This window comes from Heterocephalus glaber, unplaced genomic scaffold (genome assembly GCF_053883595.1).
Source record: "Heterocephalus glaber isolate CG9 unplaced genomic scaffold, H.glaber_assembly_v1.0 deba00001831, whole genome shotgun sequence".
In the NCBI taxonomy this organism is placed as follows: domain Eukaryota; kingdom Metazoa; phylum Chordata; class Mammalia; order Rodentia; family Bathyergidae; genus Heterocephalus; species Heterocephalus glaber.
This window is the reverse complement of record NW_028258491.1, coordinates 44,139-57,889: the sequence shown is the minus strand read 5'-3', so window position 1 is coordinate 57,889 and position 13,751 is coordinate 44,139. Positions and strand designations below refer to the sequence as shown.

Below are 13,751 nucleotides of genomic sequence, written 5' to 3'. Positions count from 1 at the left end.
CCTAGAGGGGGAGCGAGGATGAGAGGGGACAGAGGACACGAGAGATGGAGACAAGACAGGTTTCTGATCAAGTCTCGTTTATTGTAGAAGCTGTTACAACATATATACCGTAGGGCTAGAGGGGAGGAGCAAGAGGAGGGTACTGGGGCTACTTCCTTGTTGCCGGGTAGATTTGTAGCAGGCCCGGATATGTCCGTAAAAGACACTCAAGATTTCCAGCGGGGGGGGGGCAGGGCCCCCTACAGGTCCTCCCTTTTAAAATTATTTTTTAGAAAAGCGTCAGGAGAATCAAGCCTGCGGGGGCTGAGCCTGTCTTGGGTCAGAGCAACATACGTGTCTGCACCGTGCACCTTACCCGTCATCGGTTAACCAGAGAATCAAGGCTCTGGCACCTGTCTTAGGCGGCACACGAGGGCTCTCTCATTGCATGGCACGCTTGCTCAGTTGCCCGTCATTGGCTTGCCAGCCCGCTCACCAGGTGGGGCGAGAATTTTACGCCGTGGCAGAGATGGAATCGGCCCATGTAGCGTATGTCCAGCCAACATCCTGACAGTAATTTACCGCTGATTTTGACGTACATCTTTGTCTCCACTATAGCTCCAGGGGAAATCACAACCTTACAAAATCAGAACTATCCGAGGACATTTTAGTTACTAAGATTAACATAGGTTAAAATACAAAGGGGAATACAAGGCTTTTAAATCATATCAGCCTGAACCTTTTATCTAAAAATCAAAGCGATTTCTACGTATAAGCATTGGTATCCATTGTATGCAGCAGCATGACAATAACAGACAAACACATATAATTGCAATGGCAAGAAACAATTGTTTTACCCATTGTAGGTTGGGTAGCCATGAGGTCAACCATTTAAATAGGTCTCCGCCATCCTCATTGTGCACCTTATTAGCCAGGTCTTTCAATTGTTTTATTGTATCATCGATTTTTTCTCCATTGTCAGTCAAATTAAAACAACACATATTTTTTATTTTTTTACAGCCCTGGTGATGAAAAAGCAACAAATAATCTATTGCTGCTCGATTATCCAAAATAGCTTGTCTTTGTTCCTGTAATTCTTGATTAATCAACGCCAGGGCGGTGGAGGTGGCATTCAATCCTTTTACCACTTTACAGGCTAATCTTCGTACTGCCGCTTCCGCGTGCACCCCGATGGACGGCAGAGCAACAAAAGACCCTATCATGACTAACACTTCTGTATCAGTCAATAGACCCACATCATCATTACATCCCGGGGCGGTATACGGCGACCACCGTCTAATTCGATTAGGTACAATCAAATCAGTTCTGTCTGGTAATATCACAGCCAACCGACTCAAGCAACAACGAGTGTTACTCAAGTTGGCCGGAATGTAATTAAAAGTTTCCCTTTCACAAGTGTAAAACCAACCCATTGGCAAGGAGACATGGCAATTACTATACATAATTTCTTGTTCAACGCGGCAGGACATGTTTTCCAAACGTTTAACTTGCAGACATTTAGTTGTACAATTTCTGTATACAGCACACTCGGTCTTATTAGACATAATTACCTTAGGTGAATATAATTTGACAGCATTCTTGGGCCTGTGACAAGTAGCAGATCCCCAATTGTAACTATCTGCATATGTGAGATTTTTTCCTGGGATATCTTTAAACAGAGTATAAGGCCGCAATGATTCCAATGGGGTACATACAGGAACGAGGCAACTTCCCAACATATAATGAAAGTTTACATCAGCACTTAGACAAAACTCAGACAAGTTGAGCGAGCCTGCCAACTGAATCCATATATTTTTCATGTGGTCTAACCCTTCTGAAGGCGACACCACCCATACCCTGGTCAGCAACATCAGGGGAACTAGGCATTTCCAGCTCATCCTATTTTTGTTTTCGGATCGTTCATTCAGCCAGATGTCCTTCATGAGTTCCCTCTTCATTGTGCGCCGGAGGTCCAAACTTTAAATGATGACGATGTTCCCTAAGATCACATGATATAAATTTCACTAAGGAGTCCCTTTGAGGAATTAAGACCAGAACAATATTTTCTGGGTGGCCACTTCTATATTCATCAAAGGGAGTTCCCATCTAAAAATCACTTTAATCTAATAAATTCCAGTGATACCTTGATCCAAGAGAAAAGCATATCTTTAACAAAATAACATCATCAATGTAACAATGGGTGAATATCCCTTAAAGAGAAAAGAACATTTTGAGCTCAATTACATGACCACAAACAACAAACACTAGACAAACATGTAAGACGGTGTAGAACATCAGGGTGCACCCAAACATTACTAGATAAGCTGAATTATATCCTTGCTCATTTTAAATTGAAATTGTGGGCGCCATTGTTAACTGATCAGGATTGGACAACGTCAGGTCATCGGCATCATCAGCACGCCCATCAACTTGTTTTACTAGGCGTTCTGGGAGCCATCTGGCTGACTTCATTTCCTTGGAGTAAATACACACCGATCCTCGGCCCCAGATAAGTACAGGATCGGGCCCGTGCCATGAGTGGTCCAGGGGGTCTTTCCACATCACCGAGGCAAATTGTCGTTGCGTCTCTGGTTGCCAGAAACGATTGGCTGCAGATGAACCTTTGGCATCCAAATTTAAGAAGTTAAGAATAAATAGTGCATGTGATATCAGGTTTCTAGGAGACCCCTTGGTAGGGTACCATTCCCCCTTTTTTATTTTGTCTAAAGTAATTTTGAGTGTGAGATTAGCCCTTTCTATAATGCCTTGTCCTTGAGGATTATATGGGATTCCCGTTATATGTGTTATTTCAAATTGTTTGCAAAAGTTGGAGAAGCCAGAGCTGGTATAGCCGGGACCATTGTCTGTTTTAATTTGTTGTGGACATCCAAGTACTGAGAAGGCAATGAGGAGATGAGCGATGACATGTTTAGTAGCTTCCCCGGACTGCAGGGTGGCAAATATGAATCCACTATAGGTATCAATGTTGACATGTATATATTTAAGATTTCCAAATTCAGGGTAATGCGTGATGTCCATTTGCCAGAGGGCATTTGGAATCAAGCCACGAGGATTAACTCCCAGATGAGGTGTAGGAAGGTGTAGAGTGCACGTAGGGCAGGCCTTAACAATTTGTCTAGCTTGTTCTCTAGTAAGCTTATACATAAGGCGAAGTGTGTGAGCATTAAGATGATGCAGTTGGTGTGCCTTTTGTGCCTGGTCAATTGGAATGGGGGCATCAGTATTTATTGAACAGGCCAAAACTTGAGGTCTTGTAGCTAGGTCTGCTAAGCGGTTGCCCTGTGTGAGTGGGCCAGGTAAGTTAGAGTGGGCACGAAGGTGTCCAATGAAAAAGGATTCGGATCTCTTTCTGATTAAATCTTGTAATTGGAGGAAGAGACCACCAGTCTGAGAAGCAAGTTTGATCAATTTACATGTTTCCAATAAGGGGACAGATTGAGCAATATAAGCACTGTCAGTAAAAAGATTAAAAGCTCGGGCAGGGAATGTAGAAAAGACCGTTATAACTGCCTGCAGCTCGGTTAATTGGGCCGAAGAGTGGGCGGTTTGGAACTGGGCAATGTTATCGTCCCACACATAGGCAGCCATCCCAGTGGAAGAACCATCTGTAAAAACGGATAGGGCTTCTGGCAGAGGAGAACAAGAAGTGACCTTTGGGAAAATGAAGTCATGTCTGTTAGCAAAGTCAATGAGTTTGTTGGGAGGATAGTGATTGTCCAATAATCCTGAATAAGAAGCGAGAGCAATTGGCCAGGAATCGGTAGTCTGCATAAGCCAATCGATTTGATCTTTAAGGTAGGGTTGGATAATGACATCAGGTTCCTTTCCAAAGTACATCTTTCCATGGTCTCTACCTAGAACAATCAGGTCTGCAACTGTAACATAATAAGGGTAAAAGGCCCGCTTAGGGGAAACTGGGAGATGAACCCATAAAAGGGGAGCGGTTTGCCAAAAGACAGCGGTGGGGGAGAGAGAGGTTCTGCAAACGATATATTGTAAAGGAGAGTTATAATCTACAAAGGTAATTGTCTGATTTTGAATGGCTTGTTCTACCGTGCTAATGGCTTTGCGCCCCTCAGCAGTGAGCTCCCGAGGCGAAGTGGGGTGGCTATCACCTTGCAGGGTATCATAGAGAGGCTTCAGGTCATGTTTAGTGAGCTTTAAATAGGGCATAAGCCAATTAATATCTCCGAGCAGTTTTTGGAAGTCATTCAGAGTTTTAAGACCGTCCAGCCGCAAGGTGAGCTTTTGGGAGGAAATATGACGTCCCTTCATCTGAAATCCGAGGTAACTGTAAGGGTCTTTTAGTAGAACCTTATCAGGGGCAATCTGGAGGCCACAAGATTCAAGGGCCCGCCGAAGGTCAGCATAACAAGCCAAAACCTCACTTCCCAATTGTCCCGCCACGAGAATATCATCCATGTAATGGATAATATACATTTGAGGCCAATTGTCTCGGGTGGATTGAAGTGCTGTGGCTACAAATGACTGGCACAGGGTGGGACTATTGGCCATGCCTTGGGGTAGCACTAGCCATTGAAAGCGCTGCATTGGGGCGCAGAAATTGGTCGCCGGGAGGCTAAAAGCGAAGCGTTTTTGATCTGCAGGATGTAAGGGAATGGTGAAAAAGCAATCCTTTAAATCAATAATAACCTTATAATATCCAAGGGGGATGGCTACCGGTGAGGGAAGACCGGGTTGTAAAGCTCCCATGAGTACCATAGTTTTATTAACTGCTCTGAGATCTTGCAAGAGCCTCCATTTTCCCGACCGTTTTTTAATGACAAAAATGGGAGTATTCCAAGGGGAATGGCTAGGAATGATATGGCCAGCATGAAGCTGCTCCTGCACCAGCTGTTGAGCTGCTAACAACTTCTCCTTGGAGAGGGGCCACTGATCGACCCACACTGGATCATCCGAGAGCCAGGTGATCTTTTCAGCATGGACCGCAGGAGTATCAGCGACCCCTATGGAAAATGGCCCAACCCTGCTCGAGGGGGCCGAGGGACAGGCTCAATGGGGTGAGTAAGGCTAGTAGGGTGTTTTCCCAGCCCTGTTCCTGGAATGTACCCATTTTTAAACATCTGCATAGTGACAATTTCATTGGGGCTGGAAATAATTATCCCCATTTGTGATAATAGGTCTCTCCCCCATAAATTAATGGGTAACCCTGAGATGATATAAGGTTGAATGGTGCCCTGATTACCATCTTGGTCCCTCCAGGTCAGATCTTTGGCACTTTGTTTAGGATTTTGACTCTGCCCTATACCCTTGAGATGGGTGAGGGTGTCCTTCAATGGCCACGCCTGAGGCCAATCCTCTCCCTTTATGATAGTTACATCGGCACCAGTGTCGACCAACCCAGAAAACTGTCGCCCATCTAACCACAAGGTCATGAGAGGCTTTTGTGCTGAAAGTACCTCCGACCAGTAGACATCAGATGAGCCGAAACCCTGGCTGCCTCGGGCGTTTTTAAGAGCCTTATTAGAGGTGGAGAGAAGGGGAAGGAGTAACAATTGGGCAAACCTTTGGTCTGATTGAATGGTATTAATAACTTTGGGGGAAGAAACCATAACTTTAATTTCCCCAGAGTAGTCACTATCAATCACTCCTGGGTAAACCAGCAGTCCATTCATGGTACTGCTGCTTCGGCCTATTACGAGGCCAAAGGTCTCCTTAGGTAAGGGTCCAAAGACTCCCGTAGCAAGGGCCTGAACTCCCATTTCTGGGGTTAATACTGTGTGGGTGGTGGCACTGAGGTCCAATCCGGCACTTCCTTTTGTGGCTCTGACGAGGTCCGAAATGGATTGCTGTTTATTGGAGCAAAATTGAGCGCCCCGTAAATTTGTTTGGAATTGGGGGCCCGGGGCTGGCCCCCTTTCCCGTTTCCCGAATTCAAACCCTGGAGAGGGGGGAGGGGTCGACCCTGGGCATCAGTCTTGGATCGGCACTCACTCGCCCAATGCCTCCCCCGATTGCATCGGGGGCAGGGCCCTGGGGGCGGAGCGTCGGGGCCCTGCATTTTAGCGGTCGGGCATTCTCTAGCAAAATGGCCGATGGCCCCACACCGGAAGCATTTATTGCCGACGTGGCGTTGTAAGAATTGTTTGACTGTGAAGCCTTGCATGGCGGCCGCCATGGCAAGGCCCTGTTGGTAGGCGGCCCCAATCTCAGAACAAAGGCGAATGTAGCCGGAAAGGTCAGTTTTCTTTTTATAGGGGCGGATAGCGGCCTGACAGGCGGCATTGGCGTTCTCAAAAGCAAGCTGTTTAACAAAATCTGTCCCTGTCTCCGCGCTCCCAAAAATCCGGCCTGCCGCCGTGAGAAGGCGGTGGACAAAGTCCGCAAACGGCTCGTCCGGCCCCTGCCGGATATTAGTGAGGGAGGCACTCACGTCTCCTTTGGAAGGGAGTTTCCTCCAGGCCCTAGTGGCTGCGGTCTGAATCTGGGCATACAACCCCACGTCAAATTGCATTTGCTGGTCGTTAGCGGCGTAGGCCCCCTCCCCAAGAAGCATGTCAAGCACCCAACCATTCCCCGCCTGAGCATTGCGTCTAGCGGTCTCTCGACAATTCTCAACATACTCAGATTTCCATAATAAGTAGTCACCTCCTGCAAGGGTGGCACGGGCCAGAGTCTGCCAATCAATTGGGGTGAGCCAATTTTCTGCCACCGATTCTAGAATAGCCATGGTGTAAGGTGCAGTGGCCCCGTACTGAGCCGCAGCCGTTTTAAGCTCTTTAATAACCTTAAAATCAAAGCCGCCATGGTGTCTCCATGCCTGACCCTGTGCGTCAACAGTCTCAGTGACAGGGAAGGCTTCCACGGGCTCAAGTTCTAGGGGTACCCTTGACCCGGACGGCACCCTGGGGGCCGCCCCTCTAATGGGGGGTCGTGGCTTATGGGTGTCCTCTCTAGGGACATTTCCATGAGCCTTGCCTGTTCTTAAGCCCTCAAGCTGGGTAATAAGTTCTTGATGTTCCTTTTCTAACCTTATCTGTTCTTTTAGAAAGTCTATTTTGTCCCGGAGTTCCTTTTGGGGATCAACAACGGGATAGGCCAAAGCGGGAGTGCTGGGGCCTGGACGGATATAAGGAGGGGGGCACCCAGAGCCGCCCCGCAATGCTTCCCCCGCAGACTCGTCAGTTCCGGAGTCCTTTTGGGGTGGATCTAGGGGCGGAGGCAAGCAGCGATAGGCTTGAAGGGAGGGATATAGGGGCGGAACCTCCCGCGAGGGTGGGGTTGCCTTAGAGGCAGTGATGGAGGAAGAGGAAGCGGGGGTCCGGCAAGGCTTTGCCTTATAGGGCTTGGCAGGGATCGCGGCCGTTTGGGATTGGTCCGAGGGAACGTTATGTCCGTCGGGGGCGGGATCATCATCACTGTCAAAGGACATCAAGTCCTCTTCCTCGTCTGGCGAGGAAGGCGTGGCCTTAACTGGCCTGGGTCCCGGCGCCATATTGGCGTCCCGGGGAACTGCGTCAGTGTCACCAGCGGGTGTCAGCTCCTCACCACTACGGAGGGCTACCTCCCCAACCTGTATAGCCTGAGCTACCAGTGGATCCCTTGCTTTTTGGGAAATAATATCATTAATCAAATTCCAATATGAGAACGCCGCAATCGGGACCTTCCCGGGTCCGCAAGTGGCATAATAATCCTGGAGAGCCTCCCCCACCTTTTTCCATCTCTCTTCGTCAATGGTTCCCTCAGCAGGGAACCAGGGACAGAGATGTTTAATAAAATCAAAAAATTTCAGCAATTGTTTGACTGTAACCTTTACCCCTCGTGCCTGTAATGTCTTCTTGAGACCTTGCACAAACAGTTCGTGCTGACTAATGCCCTGTCCCATAATCGCTGCTCAACTTACCGAGGTGCAAAAAGACGGCAGGTCCACGTCAATCGCAAGCCTCTTCTATGTCGAGTATGCTCTTTGTTCCTCAATCTTAATCTTAGGGCCCCTGAGCAGCGTCCTTCACTGGATCCCCCGTTCTCTGGCCCCACGTTGGGCGCCACTTGTCCCGGCCCGCGGGTAAGTCAACGGAGACCCTAGAGGGGGAGCGAGGATGAGAGGGGACAGAGGACACGAGAGATGGAGACAAGACAGGTTTCTGATCAAGTCTCGTTTATTGCAGAAGCTGTTACAACATATATACCGTAGGGCTAGAGGGGAGGAGCAAGAGGAGGGTACTGGGGCTACTTCCTTGTTGCCGGGTAGATTTGTAGCAGGCCCGGATATGTCCGTAAAAGGCACTCAAGATTTCCAGCGGGGGGGGGGGCAGGGCCCCCTACACTGTTCATCATGTTCACCATGTGTACAGTACACTTCTTGAATATATTTATCCTTTGCAGCTTTAATGTTGAGTCTTTGCTAACTCCATCTCTTCCAAACCGGAGTCAACACCCATGTACCTTCCTCTTGTGTGAAACAAACTCTTTTAGATTCTTCACTTCAGAATGCGATCTTGTGATATTTTAGTTTGTGTGTCTGGTTTAATTAATGTTACAGAGCATCCTGTAGATGAATCCAGGTCCCAGGATTCATCACTTTTATGACTGAATAGAGCCCCATGATGAATATCTACCACATAGTTTGTATCCATTCTTCTGTTGTTGAATACATATGTAAGTTGATTCTATATTCTGCATGTGATAAGCAGGCTTACTATAAATACAGAAGGGTAGATATGTCTTTTCACACACTGAATTCATTTCCTTTGGATAGAAACTCAGTATGGGCAGTGTTAAATCTCTTTACATATACAGTATCAATATTTTGAGAAATTGCCATACTCTTTTTCATAATAACTGCACTAATTTATCTTAACATCAAACACTGTATCTCCTTACTCCAAATTATCTAAAATACATGTTATTGTTTATCCTCTTGAAAATAACCATCCTTGCAATTTTAAGGTCCTATCTCTTTTAGGCTTTTATTTGCTTTTCTTCAGTAATTAATGAAGCAGAACTTCTTTATATACTGGCTTAGCTACTTTTTCTTGTTCCCGAGACAAAATACCTGACACCCAAAGTTAAAGGAGGAAAGTTTTATTTGGCTCATAGTTTGTAGAGGTTTCAGTCCCTAGTCGGCTAATGACAGAGCAGAGGATAACAAGTTCATAGCAAAGCAGGGATGGTAGAAGGCAGCAAGCTCCATGGCAGCAAGCAAGAAGCAGTGACCTTCTTTCTGTCCTTTATATTTTATCCCTGCCACCCACAATTAGGGCAGGGAGCACTCACAGGCAGGATGGGGCAGCCTTAATCCTAGTAGCATGCTGAGAATCCATCCCAGTATCATATTCTTGACCCCAGCTTCACATCCAGCCACCTTGAAAAGCCCCACCTAGGACTGCCTGAGGCTTTAGGGGACATCTAGCCACCATAACACATACTTGTTGGTCACTGGTAGGTCTTCCTTGAGAAATACCTCTTCAATTCTTTTGCCCATTTTTAGTTGAGTTTGTATTTTCTTCCTTCTGAGTCTTTTCAGTTCCTTATAAGTTTAGCATTTTAACACCTTTATCAGTTTGCAAATGTTTTCTCTCATATCTTATGAAGTCTCTACCTCACAATTGTTTTCTACCTCTTAGAGTCTACAAATTGTATCTATAAAGGACTAGAAAACCTATGATACACAGGAGCAGACATTCCCCATTTCCTCAAAGGTTTCTGACCCCCGTTTTTCTGTATTTAGCCACTTGTGTGAGACAAGTCATCACACTACTAATTTGTGAGATGTAATTGTTAAAATTGTTTAAACTAATACTTCTCAAAAGAAAATGTGCATGCTGTCCACAAGAGGACTTTGGTACAGTGGGTGTTACAGTTCAGCACAGGCTTGGAAGTCTGTTTGCAAAAAGCTTCTAGATGATGTTATTGCTTCAGGATTAAGCACCATAATTATTATTATTTTTTTTGTACCATGGATCAAACTCAGGACCTTGTACTTCTGAGGCAGTCTGTGGTACCACTGAGCTAAATCCCCATCCCTAAACACAACAATTTTTTTACTAGCATGGGTTTAGAGTTTTCTTTCCAAGACAGATTTGAGGGTAAGAATCTGCATGTAGATTTTTTAAATGCTTAAAACTTGGAACTTTGGAATTCTTTTTCTGTATATTTCTGTAATATTTGTTGGTCACTGGTCCTTACTCAGGGTTACTTTTTCTTCCAAGAAGAGGCATTTCAAAAAAGGAGTGGAGGTAATGTTAGTTATCACAGCAAAGGTGAGTTGGATGCTACACCAGGTGTCTTCGGGTATTTCTCTGTAGAGATGAAGGAAGGTAATAAGCACTGCAGAATACACAGGACTGTATCCACAGCAGACAATGGCTAGCTCTGAAGGTCAAACTTGCTGAAATTGTGAAATCCGCTTTATACCTCAACATGTACTGCTGACAAAAAATAAAACTCCCAACACATTCCTGCATAATTTCACATTTTTCGGACATACTTTCAACTTCTTACCTCAATCAGATACTGTTTTAGACACGCTGGAATTATTTGAAGCTCACAAGTTTTTGTATTTGCCCATCTTACATTGCAAACCCAAATACTGCCTACTGTCTTCCCCTTTTCCATTTTCTTTCTTTCTTCTTCTCTTCAGGGGAATCTCCATCCACCAGTGAGTCAATTTCACATTAGCAGAGTGTGTCAGTTGGTTTTGATTGGATGCTGGGTGCCTCTTTCTGGTTCCTTGAATTCCATAGTATATAGCCCTGGCTTTTTTATTTTCCATTGGTGTGAATATAATTTGCAAAATACTGCTGTATATCAGTGACATATCTAGATGAAAAAGAAAATGCCAGAGTACTTGTTCAGCACTCATAGTAGAGAACCCAAGAGTTATTCAGTAAAACTTGCTGGAATATGGCTGACCCAGAAGGAGTCTTTATTCAAAAGCAATCAGACAGATGAGAAGATTGCTAAAAAGCAAGGGTCACATCTGCCCCAGTGTATTGCAAGGGAGACAAAATATGTCCCTGTCACTCCCTAAAGCTAATCCTATCTGAGACTGACCACGAAAGGAGAAGGCAGTTTCAGCAGCTCAAGAAAAATGGACAAACTCTTGGCTTGTGAATTTCACATCAACACTTAGAATAAAAGGCATCAGGGATCCCTATTAAATACTTGCTCAGCGGGTACATTTCAGCATAGCTTCAAGGTCCCTCATCTTTCTGACCCAGAAAGAAGCCTCATTTTCCCCATCAATTTCATGCCTGGAAACATCAAGATATGGCAAAAAAACAATAGACAAAGATCAGCGAAGCCTTCAATGTGCATTGCAAAATGTGCACACTCAAAGTTATCCTGATTTCTCTCCAGAAATCCTCTACTGTAGGTATGTTTGTAAAGTCCCTTTTGTATCCCAGAAAGACCCTCAAATTCATCCATGTGGAGATAGAAAATGATATTTAAAATCAAAAGCATTGACCTGTTCAACCTTCTCAATCTTTGTGCAGTCGTTTGGAATAAATAGATGTGATCAGGACAATGCATGGAATCCTCCCAAGGTCAAAGAGGTCAACTTTCAGAAAGAAAGCTTCTTTGTATTGCCCCCTCTGTTTGCTTTTGGTTTTGTGTTTAGATGTTGCTGTTTTCCTTTGCTCCCTGTGTATATGCTCCTTATTTTATTTTTAGCTCACATGTGTTGGTTTTATCCAGTGATGGACCCTTGATTACTATGGTGATATTTTAGCCCTTGTCTGCTCTGGACCAAGCCTTGTATCAAACAATTCAGTGTTCACTAAACATTGATTTACCCCCCGGAATTGTGACTGACTACTATTGAGTGCTACCTTTGAGGCTGGGAATAACACAATCACAGCAGAGTTCATCTCAAATTCTTTGTGTTCCACAAGAGCATGGGACTTGTTTCTCTGCAGGATGATTTGACTGCTGCTATCTTGCAGTACATTATTAGAAAACATAACATAGAGGCCTATACTGATATGCACATCCAAAATGCATGTTAGCATTATCCAAATGGAGTGTCCAAATATGTATACCAAAGAAAGTGTCTTATGTCACAGTTCCTCTCTACAATGTTTGGTCTTTATTCAATCAGTATTGATGGAGGAACTGTGATGTTTCAGCTCCTGTGAAAGGTTAGAAGTTCTACCCTGATCCTCAGTCTTGGGCCAGATTCAGTGAGACCAGAAAGATTAAAAAACAAGTGACAATCTGGTAGCCAGGCTACATTCAGAAGGGAAAATGTAAAAAATTTAAATAATACATGAGATCTTTATTAATCCATCTCTCTGAAAATCACTACTTGAAATATAACAATATGAGTCTGCTTATACTTTATTTCTCATAGAGATGTAAATGTTATTCCTCTTTTACATGTATATATAAAAGAAAGTTTACAATAAATTAATATGTTGTGTATTTATGAATGTATGTACACTTGCATCATGTAGAAAGTATGCCAAACTTTTGAGAGCACTGAATTCTGTTCAGAGCCATGCAGGAACAAGTTGAGATGGGATATGTTGTAAAAGGAATTCCAGTGCCCATGTAGAAACTAACATTTTTGTCAGCTTTGAGTATTAAGCTTATGCTGAGTACATAAAATTAATGGCATAGTCTCCATTCATGATTTCTTCCATAGAAATCTATCTCAGTTCAGGGTTGTTTCTTTCTTAGAGGTTGAAAACAATTTTTGTAAAATTTACTGGACCTAGCACTTCTTATGGAAAATTTGCTGATGCCAGAATCCATTTGTTTCGTAGGTTAACTGTGTGAGATGAAAAGTAATCAAGCATTGTGTGGTTTAGAAGTCTGCATGGGTTTGTGCAGTCCATGTGGAAAACCATAAAGATATTCCTCAAACATTAAAAACAGAAATGGTATATGATACAAAAATTCCATTATTGGATCTGTGACCTTCTGCCCCCTGAAATGGCGGCAGTGTGTTGAAGAGATCGCTATTCCCATGTTCACCAACCATAAAATGGCATCAACCAGGTGTCTATCAGCAAACGAATGAAGAAAAAGTACAGTACTTACATACAATGGAACACATTTCAGCCATTGCAACGAACACCATCCTATCAGGTATGTCAACATGGATAAAAATGAACAACACTCTAAGTGAAATAATCCAAGCACATAGACAAGCATGGCATGATCTCATGCATTCAAGTCATCCCTCAAAACTTTGACCAATAAAAGCATAGAGAAAAATAGTGGTTATCAGATGCTATTAATAATAGTTAATTCTAATGTTATATGTGTTAGAATAAGAGAAGGATGAGGAAAGCTTGCTCACCAGGTGCAAAGCTTCTGCTAGACAACATAATTCTGGTGTTCTACTTATTGTAGAGTAAGGCAACGACCATAAGCATTAGCGGAGTGTGTATTTCAAACTTGCTGGAAGACAGGATTTTGAATGTTCACAACAGAAACAAATGATCCATATTTAAGGAGATGGAAATATAAACTACCCTGATTTGATGCATACACAATATCTGCATGCATTAGAAGATCAAAATATGCCACATTGGTATGTATAAATTATTGTGTGTCAAAGCCAAAAAAAAAGCACCCGAATGAATAAGAAATGTCTGGATGTGTTTATTATATCTGAGAAGGTACCAAGTTAGATGAGCTTCAGATATATGGTGTTGAACATGTGTTTGGAAATATTTATTGTCCATAAACACTTGACACTTTTTTCCCCTATCAGCAGAGGTGGAAGAACAAACTCTAAAAGTCTGGTGGTTTCCCTGAGTCAGTATTTAGCTTGAAGT

General features: G+C 43.9%; 1 long non-coding RNA gene across 1 annotated transcript; it reads right to left on the bottom strand.

Moving 5' to 3' along the window:
* Positions 1-629: 629 nt before the first annotated feature.
* On the bottom strand, positions 630-8,280 carry LOC147820604 (uncharacterized). The gene is made up of 2 exons (XR_015448370.1): positions 7,865-8,280; positions 630-1,978 (listed from the first exon to the last, which is right to left on the bottom strand). It is a non-coding gene; the product is annotated as an uncharacterized LOC147820604 (long non-coding RNA).
* Between the last annotated feature and the right edge of the window lie 5,471 nt (positions 8,281-13,751).